Genomic DNA, 15,279 nt, shown 5'->3' on the forward strand with positions numbered 1-15,279 from the left:
TAAGGATCACTCAGTTTACCTGTGATGGCGAAAGACCAGAAGAACACGTGCCCATGGAACTACCTGATGGCAGCCCCCACAAAGTTATCCACTCTTGGCCAACAGCATTTGAAAATTAGACACGGACTTGGAGATGTAAGACTAAAGCTTGCCTTCCAGCTCTGGTGTCTACAGCACTGCTGTGCTAGGGGAGACAAAGTTTGTGCTGTAAAGATAAAAGAAGCCAGCTGGGTTCTTTTCAGGAAATTAGTAGTGACTGGTCAGATACTGGGGGGAAAGGCTCAGGTCTTCTGGCTCTCAGATATTTGGAAAGATTCTCAAGAAATAATAGTGACCCATACTGAGAGCTACCATCTGACACCTATTGACTATGTCTTGAAACTTTTAGCCACTTAAAATTTTCACTTCTCTGTCAGGCTAGTTCTAACTGTTCCTCATCTCCAACTTCTTTTCTGTTAATGGCTCAGCAGGACTATGCATCCTTAAGAGATCCACTCTTTGGTCTTTAGGTCAGAACTATAATTTCACAGTGGCCTCTGAAATCTCACAGATGCTCATTATTAATGAACCTTTGTTTGTAGTGGTTGCTCAGAGAGCTTTGCACTAATGTTTCAAATACAAAACCCAAGAGGTGTGCAATCACGCCGGGTGGATCTAGTATGTGAAAAACCCCCAGAATGGTATGGATATAGTAGGCCGTGTTCCACTACTTTAAACAAATCCCACTGGTGGGAATCAACTTTTCAAGACAAGAGTTTGTTTTGGCTTACAGTTTCAAAACCTCTAATCCATGACTGGTTGGCGTTGTTGCTCTTTTGGCTCATAACAATGTATCACATCATGGCAGCCACATGCCACTGGGCAATGTAAGAGAAAGAAGGACTGGAGTGCTACTGTCCTGTTAAGGAGCACAATGGCCTAAAGACTTCCCACTATGGGAAGATCAGGGAAGGGTGTACTGTCTCTCTACAGACCTTAACAGAAACCAGGCCCTTCCTTTCTGCATCTCTGGATCACTTCTGAGATCCAAAACACAGCAATGTCACAAATACCTCTGTGCCACTGCTCTAGGAGTCTAGAAATGAGGGACACGAACTAGATGGGTCAGCTGACGCACCCGGTGGCACTTGAATTACAGCTGCCTTTGGAAACCACACCTAAAAATAGCTCTAGTTCAATTTGCCCCAAAGGATAAGGCTCAGTTCAAAAAAGGATGAGTTATTCTTAGGCCTTTAGAAGCAACTGCAAAGGAAATCTCATCCTCAGCCACACCAGTAATTAGCACTAATGATATCTCTCTCCCAGATGTATGCTTTGGAGATGAAATGAAGCTGTATGGGTCAGAGAACACGGACTGCCATTCAGATAGGTGCTGATCTTTTCTGTTGTAATCATGTTCCCAAGAGACACTGCCAAAGCTTCTACATTTGGCCTGGCTATTAAATCCAGAGTGAGGCCCTTCGCTCACACCTACTGCATTGATCACTCTGTTATTTAAATCTGAGCCTGGGACCTTCTGAATGCTGAAGCACTGTTTCCAGACTGCAACTTAAGATGAAAATTCTTCCTTTTGTGTTGTGTTTTCGGAACTTGATTCAATCAGAAAAACACTTTGATATGGTAAATACCTACACATCAGTTCGTCTGCTTTCCAATTAATCAAAATATTTGGGCATCTCCACAGAAATTCCTAATATGCATGAAACAAGGCAATAGTTCTTTACTCCCAGGGATCAGACTGTATTTTGGGAAATCTCTATTTGACTTTTATGCAATGAATAAAAGCTGGTTTCATGGTACTCTGTCATCAGAATAACTAATGTTTTGAAAATACAGTGATTCAGATCCTGACCGATGTGGCTGATGAGTGTGCATCTCGCTGAGTCTCAGTGGGAAGGAAGTGTTCCCTCATCTTGTTCTACCAGCGTGAACAGTGAAGGGCTAAACAGTTAACAGGTTCAAAGGCAGTGTGATGCATTGTTACGAAAGCAGGCAGGGAACTGGCTGAAGGGTGGACGTCAGCCAGTGTTGCTGAGGAGTCCTTTGCCCTTGAAACATCACAACTTGTGACGAATCATCACATCTCAACTTGTCCTGAATTCCCCAAGGACCTTGGGTGTAGTGGGAGGTGGCTGAGAAGGAGCAGAGTCCCGGCTTGTCATTAAAGAAATGACATATAGGGTTCTCTGAGACAAATTAGTTCTATAGTCATGAATCTAGACCAGGCAGAACCACTCATGAGCGTTTTCTACCTTGCTTCATCCTCAGAGTGCCTTTTCTAGAAAAAAAAAAAAACTTATTATTGTCACCCACTTTTATTACATTACTTTTACTTGTATCACTTTAAATTGTACTTTTTGGGCTAAATTAACCCACACCCACCTCACCCTCTGTCTAGACTTAAAAAAAAAAAACCTCAGAAATCACAAGTAAAGATCTTGGCATTTTGGGTAGCTGGCGCTGTAATAGAGAGAACTCTTAGACAGTAGGGAATAGAAGCATAACCTTTGATTGTCTCTACTGATGTGGGTGAGAGGATTCAAGATTGCACGGGAGGGTGTGTGGGCAGAGGCAGGGGAATTTGTCAGTTATAAAATTGCTTATGAGGCTTGTATATTTGTATAGTATACCTCACTATTGCAAAAACCATCTGTTGATAACAGAAATGTAACATAAGTATATAAATAGAACGTGAGGATATAGATAACAGTAGGTGCGATCTTTTAAAAGTACACAGTGTTTAGAATTCTGTTTAAGTTTGTTGTTCCATAGGGAATTCATAATTTTAGCATGCAGTGTCATATGGGAGGGATCGGCATAGACATGAGTTAGGAGGATGGAAAACTGGAGAATGCAATGGAGCCGAGACTTGGAGGATCGAGATTTGAACACATCACAGGATGAAAACCATGCAATTGAGGTTGCTTAGGTTACAATACTGTTGGGAGCCGTTTGTGCCGCACCCAAAGATGGCGCTGGCTTCCCGCCGATGACTCAGCAAACAGAGCTGTTGTCCAGCCCATGGGACGCAGTGCACATGTACCACGCATGTCACAGCCCGATCTCGAGGCATGCTAATGAGTTACTGGAGGGCGCACCAATCAGGTAGTGACACAAGTCTCCTGGGCATATATAAGCAGTGCATTTTTCTTCCACATGGTCCCCTGTTCAAGAGTACTGTACGATAAAGGTTGTTCGCAGAAGAATCCTGTTGTCGCACGTTGTTCTTGCTGGTGGGACGTGGGGCGCGCGACAAGTGGTACTGAAACCCGGGAAGCCTTAAACACTGCTGGTGCCAAGGGTCCCTTCAGTCCGCCGAAGTGGATTCAGAACTGCGAAAAGGTAAATAGGTAAGCTATGAGAGACATGTTCCTCTTTGGATTTTACAGGGCACCAAGAGAGCGTGCCAAAAACGGAGGCATGTCCCTTTTTGGATTCCCTCCGGCAGTAGAAGGGTTATTGCTTGCATTTGTGGTAACTGTTGTAACAATACTGTTGTGGAAGTTAGTTAGACAGAAAGTTATCATGCAGCACCAAGAGGGCAGGTCAGAAACGGAGCGGAATGAAATAGGGAGCACGCAAGGAACAAAAATTAAAACAGGTAGGCTCCGAGAGGCATGTTCAAAACAAGTCAGAAATGGAGCAAAATTCAAAATGAAAGTGAAAGAAAACCGAAAGGCAGAAGGACTGCCTGGAGAGCCCCGGGAAAGATTGCCAGGAGAGGAGACGATTGTGCCCCGGAAAAGGAAGTACAAGTTTCCCGGAGAGGATACTTTGTATCCGCTAAAAGAGCAAAAAGCTTTAGAGCTGGCAGAAGAGGAGTTAGAGGATGAATTATTTGAGTCTGAGGAGGAAGATTTAGAGGAGGAGGCAGCAGAATTTGAGGCGGAGCTGTATCAGCCGGGGCGGAGGACTTCTATAGTGAAACCGGAAGCTCTTAAAGCAGCCGCCTCTGCTTTTCCGCTTTATCCAGAGAGGAAGTGCGAGTTCTTTTGTTTGCCGGAGACACGCCATGCCATCAGGCAAATATTTCCTGTGTTCGAGGATGATCACCACCTCGAGCATAAGCAAGTTAAAGAGTTGGCAGAGTTAGTCCAAACTTATAGAGTCACTGCTAATTATACAAAAAACCTGGGGAGGCTGATGCCACCTGGATTGCCGGTCGTTGGCCTATTTCCCAGCCAAAGGGTAATTTGTCTATTCCAGCCCAACCTAAGTGGTCACCTTTCTGTACAGGAAGAAGAGATTCAGCCCTGCATCCTTAGACTGGCTGTCAATCTCGGGAGTACATTGGGCAGTTAAGGGCCTCTTTACCTTTTCTCCTAATATAAAAACGGTTTATAATAATACCTTAGAGAATTGATCTGGTTCAAGAACAGATAGATATATTGTGGCAGGTTGCCCAGCTGGGCTGCCAATAGAAGTTTTCAGGATTATGTGTGACCAGTATTCAGTATGAAAATTTTACTAAAGCTGCAAATTATTCTAAACAATTATCTCAGTATCTCTTACATGTGTCCATTGATACCTGTTCAGGAGTCATTTTTGCTTCTCCTTTATCAGGAGAAAAGGCTTCTCATGTTATTATTCATTGTCTTGATGCATGGAGTGCATGGGGCATACCTAAAGTGTTAAAAAAAGATAATGGTCCTGCCTATACTTCGGCAAAATTCAAGCAATTTTGCCATCACATGGGAGTTTCACTCCTGACAGGATTGCCTTATAATCCTCAGGGTCAAGGCATCATTGAACACGCTCATCGCACCCTAAAGGTTTATTTAAACAAACAAAAAGGGGGAATTGAAGAGGTGCCCCCTACACCCAAAAATGGCCATTTCTACTATGCTTCTTACCTTAAATTTTTAAAATTTGGATGCTCATGGCCATTCAGCTGCCGAGCACCATGGACAATGGCCCGTTCCACCTAAAGAATTAGTAAAATGGAAAGATGTCCTCACTGGTGATTGGAAAGGCCCGGATCCTATTTTAATATGATCCAGGGGAGCTATTTGTGTGTTTCCACAGGGAGAAGAAAGCCCGATTTGGATCCCAGAACGTCTAACGTGTCTAGTGGTACCAGAACAAGATGCTTTTCCACCTGCTTCTGATGAGCCTGTCCTGCATGACGATTCAAGTGGAACCGAGATGGGAGATTCTGTCGGTGTTTCCAAAACTGATGTCCATTCGCCTTAATGCAAAACTATTTCCTCATTTGTTTGGCACCAATAAAACCTTTGATGTACCATACTTGCCCTTAGACACTGAGATAGCAGGGTTAGGGGAAAATAGAACTTTTGCCTTATCAGGTAGTTTTTGGCATGCTTTTGTGCAGAGGGACTGTGTTTCTGCTCTGGATGGTGTGCAAACTCCGTATTCAACAACAACGTGACAAAGTGGTCATAGCACAAGCTCTTGCTGCACTCGAAATGGGCACCTCTCCCTCTGTTTGGCTTAGTATGCTTAAGGAGAAGTGTTGGGTCTGTGTCTGGATAGCCCTTGCACCCTGAGCCTTTAAGGCATTGCACCAGGAATGGGTATCCTACACATAGGCAGCCTTTGCACCCTGCAGGGCTCGTTCCCATTGCATGCAGGAAGGTGCCTTACCCAAAATTACAAGATATGCTTAAGGAGAAGTGTTGGGTCTGTGTCTGGATAGCCCTTGCACCCTGAGCCTTTAAGGCATTGCACCAGGAATGGGTGTCCTACACATAGGCAGCCTTTGCACCCTGCAGGGCTCGTTCCCATTGCATGCAGGAAGGTGCCTTACCCAAAATTATTGCTGATCATGGTCTTGAACCCTAAAGGTCCAACAAGGCCTGATGGTTGATCGGCCATGTTTTATTTAAGAAAGAAGGGGGAGATGTTGGGAGCCGTTTGTGCCGCACCCAAAGATGGCGCCGGCTTCCCGCCGATGACTCAGTAAACAGAGCTGTTGTCCAGCTCATGGGACGCAGTGCGCATGTACCACGCATGTCAGAGCCCGCTCTCGGGGTATGCTAATGAGTTACTGGAGGGCGCACCAATCAGGTAGCAACACGAGTCTCCTGGGCATATATAAGCAGTGCATTTTTCTTCCACGTGGTTTCCTGTTCAAGAGTACTGTACAATAAAGGTTGTTCCCAGAAGAATCCTGTTGTCGCACGTTGTTCTTGCTGGCGGGACGTTGGGCATGTGACACAATACAAAGTATGTTTACTTCTTATACACATGATGGAATGTTACTGAACACGTGGCGATGCTTTGGGCTTCAGGTAAGCTGACCTTTGCAGCTGCTATACCTACTGTACTGTGTGGATGATCCTTTAACTGAAGATGGGTCATATTTTAATAAGCCCACTGTAAGCTGAAAATGCATTTACTATACCCAACAGTCTCTTCTCCATCCTTCACATGCATCATGTCCCTCCCTCCCCACCGGTCTTCCCCAATATCCTCAAAACATCTGATTCCCTGATGATGATCCCCGAGTAGACACGAGTGTGTTGGGATCTATGACAGCTCCAGATGTAGTTCTTCTTCTTCTGGTTCTATTTAAACTGAAAAGGTAACTGTTTCCATCCATCACCAGCACACACACACACACACACACCTACAATGTATATTGGTTATGTCTATCTCCCATTACTCCAGGGTCCTCCATCTTGATCCCTTGTATTGCTTTTGCTGCTGTATGTAATGCTAGCCTGCCCATGAGCCTTGAGCTCCACCCCCCTTTCCCTGTAGGAGAAGCATCCCTCAGTAGTAATGCAGAGATCACAGATGCATGCCTCTGTGCCTAGCTTTTTCCTTGTATTCTTGGGATCAGATTCCATTAGGCTTGCATGGTAAGTGATTTAGCTGATGATCTGTTTCCTCAGGTACGGTGCTTGTTTTTAAGGATAATATCCCCAAAACACAGGCAGCAAAAATAAAAATAGATAAATGGAACTGAGAAAATTAATAGTTTTCTATGCAGTGGAGGGAAATAATGGAAATTACAAATTAGCTTAAGGATGGGGAAAATATTTTCAAACTATTCATCTGACAAGGTATCAGGATGCAAAATAGACAAGAAACCAAAAAGTCTAAACAGGAAAAAAAAATCAATTTAATCACAAAACAGGCAAAGAATTTGAACTGACAGCACTCAAAGGAGAAAGAGGAACGGCTAACAAAAGTACTCAGTCTCAGGAAGCACCAGAGGAACACACACCAAAACCAGCAGTCACATTGCCCTCAAATTAGGTGGAGGGTCACCAAAAAAGACACAAAGACAAACAAATAAAATGCTCGTGGGGATACAGAGAAAAGGGAGGAGATGAGGAAGAGGAGGAGGAGCATGAGGAGGAGGGGGATTAGGAGAATGAAGAGGATGAGGAGGACAAGGAGGACAGGGAGGATGAGGATGAGGGATGGAGGAAAGTTCACTAGGGAGCCCCAATACCCACTGAGAGATGAGGGTGTACCTGTGGATTTCCCTCAGAATGGTAGGGTAATAGCTGGCTGCAAAAGTATATTTCCAAATGACTAGAACGCAAAAGTACAAAATTCTGAATTCATAAAATGATTATTGTTTGAAGAAATGAAAACGCTTGCTGCTCTGATTTAAAGTGTTCCACATTGAGTACACGCATTGGACCACCATAACGTTGCTCATATTGATGCCTGAGTATTAAGCCTTATGAAAAAGCCCCATTTTAGATTTTTGTAGGGAATACACACACACATTCATAGCCATACACACTCACACATACATACATATATACACACAGACATACTCACATACACACACAAAAAAGAACAAAACAAGAAAAGACTCATTTTCCATTTTCATGCCAGTCCTGCCATAAAAATAAATCACATGCTTTTTCCTGACTTCTGAGTGGCTGGTAGAAACTATTCGTGTAAAAGATGCTGAGATTGTCAGATAGTGAAACTGAGGAGGGAACAAACCGTCTGGCCCAACAAACATGTACAGCCTCATGTTACAGAAAGGCATTGGCCACTCCACCATGGGTACTGGCTAATGTCTAATGTGGGCAGAACATCAAGGCAGAACAGCAACTTTCCTGAAAAGGTCTTTAAAAAGAACTGTAACTGAGGGGCGATGCTTGTCAAATAGGAACAGGTGTCTCTGGCTGCTGGAACAAATTGTCACAGTCTCAGTGTCTTGCTATAACAGCTCTGGAGGTGAAAAGCTTGAACTGGTGTCTCTGTGGGGCTGTGCACCTTCTGAGAGCTGTGAGAAGGAATTTGTTTTCTTCCTTTTCCCCACTCTGGGGTGCTCACACTTCTTTACTTCCAGCCTTCTTCCAGGCTGGCAATGTGGTAGAGTTTATCTCCGCGTCATTATGAAATTAGCCTTCCCTTCTTCCTGACTTCAATTTCCTGTGCCTTTGGGACCACAGTGGGCTCACCCAAATAATCCAGGATCACCAGTGAGCAATCTTAACTTTGCCGAAAATGGCAGTGGTTAGGTACCCTGTCTTCCACTCCCTTGAAAACACAGATTTCGTTTGTAGCCATGTAAATCTGAAAGTCCTGTTTCCATCTCCGAGTTTCACAGTGTACATCCCCAAACACCAAACACTCAGAACTCTTGGAAAAAAATCCAATAAAATCGTCCATCCAATCTGGGGCCCCTGTGTGCTTTTTGCCTGGGACCTTGCATAGAAATGAGCAAGGGAAACGTTGAGAACCAGACAAAGGAAGAATTGGTTTCGGGCCTAAAGGAGCTGAAAAAGCTTCCTAATTTTCAATCATTAATTGCAAATTAATACTGAATTAATTAGTGTGGAGGGGATGCGTGGCAGCAAAGTGAAGGAAAACATCTGCACAGAACAGAAGCTCTGATTGCCAGGCTCCTGCTCGCTGGGCCACTAGGCGCCAGCACAGCTGCAGCTGGGAACGTGAGCCTGTTTTGCATTTTACCATTGACATATTGTGGCTCATGAATACTTTCTTTTTCTTGAAATCTGCTTGGGTCATTTTCTTAATCTCTCTGAGTCTGTTTCTCACATGTAAAAATCGAGTTAACATTATTCCTTTCATCCAGTACCATCCTGGGGTCTTAATAGTGCAGAGATGCTCTTTACATTCGAATAAGGTTAGAAGACAGAGCAATGGAGCCTGGGTGCTAGGTATTGTGATGGTAATGGAGACCTGTTACCAAGGCTTTGTTACAAGCACAACCTTTTCCACAGGCTCACTGCATAGACTTCTACTCACTGTGTCCAACTTTGTCCCTGTACGTAGACTAGCCTGAATCTTTTATCCTTTAGTGATCTCACGTTGATATGAAGAAATATAGACCACAGAAAGCTGAGACTTGTCTTCTCTTCTTTTTAATTCCCAGGGGCACTTGTCCTGTGCCTTGAGAGCACAATGGTTGTTTATAGTGAGAAGGCCTTGAAGGTCTCCCTTGTTCTGAGACTATTCATTCATCATTCAATAGTTGGCTATTCATGTCAACCTGCCTTATGATAATGTATTATAAACTATTCTAAACCCACTCAACAGTACAGTATAATGCTTGTGATCTTCCTCAAACCCCTCTCTGGCTAAGATATCAATTAAGTTTCTTGATTAGGAAAAGCCAAAGAAGATGGACTTTTAAAAAAAGATATAAACAAAGTCCAGAGCAGTCAAAAATCTAAAACTGCATCTGGTTTTGTTTTGTTTTGTTTTTTTCCACTGTAGTGTGAAGAATCACAATAGATAAACGGTTGGTTTCTCCTATGTTCCAGAGAATGCCATTTATCTTGTGCAAACTCTGTCCAAGCAAGGCCCCCAAGCTGAGGATACAATCAAAAGGGAAGAGGTCTACTCACATTAGAGCTGGCCCATCTCATACCTGATCTCATGCCTGGGTTTAGATTGATGGTAGATGGTGATTTTTGCAATCCATGAGTTATTTATTTTAGAAATCCACACACTGTATCATGTATATATATCAAGTATACTGTATCATGATGTTTTCCCTCCCACCTCTCCCCCATCTAATTCCTCCTGCCCTCAAAATATCCCCCTCTCAACTCATGCCTTTTCTATAATTACACACACATGTACACACATATGTGCACACACATATACACACATATACATACCCATACTCATATGTACACCCATATGTACACATCTATACACACATGTGTATATGCATATAGACATACAAACTGACATACACATACGTACCCATACATACATATTCATTCATATACACATATGTATACACACTCACAATCACAGTTCCTCACAATCATATATACACACATTCATACTTATACAAACATACACACACATGCACCCATACTCATCACATATACTTACGCACACTCACACACCCATGTACTTACATACTAATACATGTATGTACACACACATACACATTTCTACACACAAATATGTACACACACTCTCACATAATTCCCTCACACACATATGTACACACACACTCCCTCACACACATTTGTACACACAGTCACACTTACACAAACACACACACACACACACACACACACACACACACACACACACACAAACCTACTGAGTCCAATAACTACTGCCCATATGTGCATTTGTCCCTTGAGTGCTGATCACTTAGTCTTGGGCACCCTATCAAGATGCTGGTCCCTAAAGAACATTGACTCTCCGTCAGCCAATAGCCTCTGACTAATCTTCGACTAGTGGTGGGGCCCTGTGAACCTTTCCTTCATCCACATTGATACCTCCACTGGTGTGGTGGAGTGCAAGCCAGCCATATTGCTTACAGTTGCTCTGAGGTTTTAAAAATAATTTGAATTCTATGTATTATTATCTGAGTTCTCTATCTAAGCAGAGAGAGGGGGGCAGGGGAGCTAAGCTCAAAACAAAATGTGTGTTTGCTTGTGTTTACTGTAGCTGAATCTCCCTTTCATTCCACAAGACCCATAAGTTATGGAGTCATAACTACATAAGCCGAATAGGAAAATTTGTCACTGAAGTTTCTATTTTATGCTTATGTCTGGCTGGTAAAATGAAAAACCTACTAGTTATGTGAGAGGTGTTTACATCCTCAGTACAAGGTCTTCTCTTCTTTCTTCTCACTTGCCTTTCAGATACAGTCTGAGCATATCTCATGACTAGGAGCAAAAAGCGAGGAAACAGAATCATGTCCTACGCCTTGTTCATCTGGTTTACAAAAACACGCATTTGTTCTGAGGAGTTAGTTCCGACAGTGAACACATTTGCCTTGTGAGCATGAGGGCAGGATTTCAGAATCCATGTTTAAAAAAAAATCGCCAGGTACGGAGGGATACGCTTGTAAAATCAGCTGTACAGGAAGAGCGGGGCTCGCTGGCCTGCTACTGATATACCTGACAAACTCCAGTGCTTGGAAAACTCACAGACAGGAAACTAGGTGACAGTGGCTGAAGAACAGTTCCTGGAGCTGTCCTCGGGTCTCCACACTAGTGTGTGTGTGTGTGTGTGTGTGTGTGTGTGTGTGCGCATATATGTACCTGAACACACCTATAATTAAATGAAACAAAACGTAAAAGTAAGCGTTGAGACAAGAGTGAAAGAATGTTGCCACAGACACAGAAAAAGGCGATGCTTCGTGAGCACAGAACGGAGCATACACAGGCGACCCCGAGCCTGCTTGTCAACCCAGTGGCTGGTGACTTGGACTGCTTAGGTAACAGGATTTTAAAACCTACCTCTGTTATTTCCAGAGAAGAGGGGAGTGGTGTCACCAACCAACTGAAAATACCAGATGATACAATGTGGGTCTATTTTTAGGACTGCAATGCAACCACGAGACTTTACAACAGCATCCAAATGTGTTTTGTTCGAGATGCCACAACCAGTCACGACTGGCTGGCACTGCAAAAATTGAATGTCACAGCAAAGGGAATTGCCACTGTGAGAGGGAAGTAAGGGAACAGTTGTGCTGTCACTGATGGCTGGTTTGTGGTCCCAAGAGCAGAGGAGGACTGTATTTGTGTGAGTGTGCATGTATGCTTGGTATGTGTGTATGGTGTATACGTGTGCAAGTGTGAATTTTGTGTGTGTGTGGTATGTGGTATATGTGTTGTGTGCATATGGTATGTGGTATGTGTGTGTGTGTGTGATATGTGAATATGTGTGTATTTACGTGGTGTATATGTGTGCAAGTGTGTGTTCTGTGTGTGTAGTATGTGTGTATGTAGTATGTGTGTATGGTGTGTGTGTGATGTATGTGTGTGGTATGTGTGTAGTGTGTGTATATGTGTGTGGTGTGTATGTGAATATGTGAGTGTGTATTTACGTGGCGGATATGTGTAAAAGTGTATGTTCTCTGTGTGTAGTATGTGTGTATGTAGTATGTGTGTGTGGTGGGTGTGTGATGTACATGTGTGTGGTCTGTGTGTAGTGTGTGTATATGTATGTGGTGTGTGTGTGGTGTGTATGTGTGCAAGAATGAGTGTGTTGTGTGTGTAAACTCTCAACATCGACTGAACCCAGTGGTTTCGTCCACCGCCTATGACGCCTATGCTGTATTTCTTTTTCCGGGGAGAAGTGAAGCAACACTTGTTCACGACACACAGGGTACTGAGGCCGTGCTGAAGACATGATTCCGCTCAGCCTCAGTTTGATGGACCAGAGTCGCCTGGGTTTGCTCACAGGATATGACCGACTCTGGACAGTTACACTACCAGAAAGCCCTGTCCCAGTTCAGCTGGTGACCTCCACAAACCTGCATTAGTAGTGTCCCCGTGAAGCTCGTAGGTCTTCTCTTCTCCCCCTCCCCCCAGTAGCTGTGGCCTGCTCATCTAACCTTGTGATTCGGGGAAACTTTTGTGAGTTTCATGAGCCTTTAACACCCCCTCACCCCCCTGCCACTTCCTCTAGGAGGGACTGGCTCAGTTCAGAGGAAGTAGCTAACGCTGCAGGGGACAGTGTGCGTGAAGTTTGGGAGCTCATTTCTGGGCACCTTGTCCTAACTGTTAGTAACTGGCTCCGTGATTCTGAGATAAGGATTTTCTTCTTCATAAAAATCACGAGTTAGACTAGACCCCTCTAAGTGGGCAGTGTCCATATTTTAAGCAGGTGAGTTACACACCCTCTAAGCCTTATAGGTGTTAGCATGAGATCATTTTCTTTTAAAACAAAAATTTCTTTTTAAAAGAAAATTATCAGCTCTATAGCAGTTTTCAACTTAAAAAAAAATAGGTCTTTATAAATGTCACTGGCAGCAGAGAGAATCTGTGGAGGCAGAAAAAAAAACATACCTCACAAATCAAACTAAACAATTCTAATCTTGCTTCTTATTCTCTTCTGGTTCTGAATTTAGTCTTCTGGTGTGATTAGCTGGCGCTTATGGCTAGCTGATTAGCTAGGTTCAGCCCTTCCTCCCAGGCGTCCACCACACTCCTCGGCTGTCACCCTCCTGGATGACGTCATTTATTCCTTACGGCAGCTTCTGAGAAGACAGGGAAGCATGAAGGAGAGATGGTGCTTCGCACCTAGGTCGGCTTCTGCCCCCTCCCCAGTGTGTTGGTCCCCGCTCCTCTTCTGCCATGCGCTGCTCCCACCTGCAGCCCTGCGTCTGACCTTCAGGTTGCATAGCTCCTCTCTCCCTCTGTTCCGTCTCAGACTTCTGTTCCCTAACTTCTGATAAGAAGTCTGTCTCATCGAGGAGCCTGGAATGACTAAGCCTCCTGAAGGTGCTATCTAGATATCCTTCATTATCCCTACTACTTCCATGAGTGTGGTCTGCCATGGCTCAGAGCACACAGAGATCTCACTTGTTGCTGCTGTTGTAAGATACCCTCCATCTTTCTTCATTACCCCCCCCCCCCCCCCGTCTACTCGGAGGCCTGCACAGTGCACACGTCCCATGGGGCTCAAGTCTGATACTTGCTTGTCTTATAGTGCCTTATTCCCACCTGCCTGGTATTAGAAAGAATGCTTTCTCTTGTGTGTGTGTGTGTGTGTGTGTGTTTTGGCTTGTTTGTTTTTGGAAAATTTGTCCAGATCATATATCACATAACCTTCCTGTGTCTTTAGCAAGCATTCTATGCTTAACAGTCTTAGAAGTCTGTAAAAGGGTTTTGTGTCTTTAAAGCAAGTATGGGTTCTCCCAATTAGAAAGAAAATACCTGGGTTCCCTGCTGCTATGTCAGAACACTTAAGGCTTCCAGGAAGGGAGGGACAATAGGAACCGAGAATTAACAAGAAGAAAACCAACGTTGATTATTGTGCCAAAATGTTATAAGACACCCACTTGTTTCAGCTTCTGGGAAGATGGAAAGATATATTTTCCTTATTTCTCCCACTAACTCCCTGGAATTACATATGAAACAGACAAAAGAAGATGCTGGAAGGAGTACAGGAGCAAAGAGATTGGCTCTGTGTGTGTGTGTGTGTGTGTGTTGCTCAAGAACTAAAAACAACATTGGCGGTTTCCTTGTGTTAACATTTTTCTTCGCCTTTTATATTCCCAGCTTGTAGCCGGAGAAACCTGCAACCTGGAGAGATCATGTGTGCACAGAAGAAACAAGGTAAAAATCAGACAGTCCCTGACGCAAAGCATGGAATATTTAAGCTAATTGCAGGCAGGTGAGAGGGGACACTCGAAAACACCTCTGCTGAGCCCAAGGCCAGCAAAACCAGAGTCGGATCCACAACAGCTAAGACCCGCTCACTGGCTCATGCTCTTGCTTCTTACTGTCGTTGATAGACCGCTAGCTCTAGCTTCTACCTCTCAGTCATGTGAAGTTCCCGTAGCAGTGATAGGATATACCTGTCGCTCGCAGACACAGCGGCATCCACAATAGATCCTGGGGAGTTGGAACTCTGGTGTCCATTCAGCAATATCAACAGTTCTTCCTGTTGTCCAAGGTTATTAAGGCCAAGTAGGACATAATGCTTTCCTTCTGCCAGCCTAGTGTCAGAGGATGCAAGGAGGTTTGAACAAGAATTAGAGTCTCAACACAAGACTCAAAATGTCTCACAAAGTCCCAGGACACCTTCCCATCTGAGTAGAAGGGCCAACATCTAAAATTCTTATTCATGCAGGAACATAGCTAACCTTGAGTAGAGTTAAGAAAACAAAGTGAATGGAAAAAAAAAGTCCTCAACAGACACAGCCTTAAGATGACAGAGATGCTGGGATTATTATCGGGTAAAGATTTAAAAGCTTGTTAAGATCACAATGATTTATGAGTAGTTAGAAACACACTTGAGGGCTGGAGAGATGGCTCAACAGTTAAGAGCACCGGCTACTCTTCCAGAGGTCCTGAGTTCAATTCCCAGCAACTACACGGTGGCTCACATAAT

Source organism: Micromys minutus (assembly GCF_963924665.1).
Source record: "Micromys minutus genome assembly, chromosome: 16".
NCBI classification, from domain to species: Eukaryota; Metazoa; Chordata; class Mammalia; order Rodentia; family Muridae; genus Micromys; species Micromys minutus.